The sequence below is a fragment of the Dama dama genome, chromosome 15, assembly GCF_033118175.1.
Source record: "Dama dama isolate Ldn47 chromosome 15, ASM3311817v1, whole genome shotgun sequence".
Taxonomy (NCBI): domain Eukaryota; kingdom Metazoa; phylum Chordata; class Mammalia; order Artiodactyla; family Cervidae; genus Dama; species Dama dama.
The window spans coordinates 32,715,265-32,715,575 of record NC_083695.1 but is presented as its reverse complement, the minus strand read 5'-3'; positions in this window follow the sequence as shown (position 1 = coordinate 32,715,575).

Here is a 311-nt window from a genome sequence, read left to right as displayed (position 1 = left end):
CTCTGCCTTCAGTAACAGTTAATAAACTTCAAGGAAATGAACTCATTCTTCCTCTGATATTTGAGGGCAGACAAAAACTGAGGCTAACAATGCACAGGGACTAATTAAAGTAAAATACCATACATTCATTATTCAGACTTCAAGACCAGACCTGAGTTCTGATTACATATCCACACTCATATCCACACCCACCAAACCACATTCATAGGTGTATACAAAGACAAATTTATTCAGTAGTACATAAGACAGTCAGCACAAACACACGTCCTGGCCCCTGAGTGGGCAAAGCTAAGAAGTAATTGTGTGCTGTG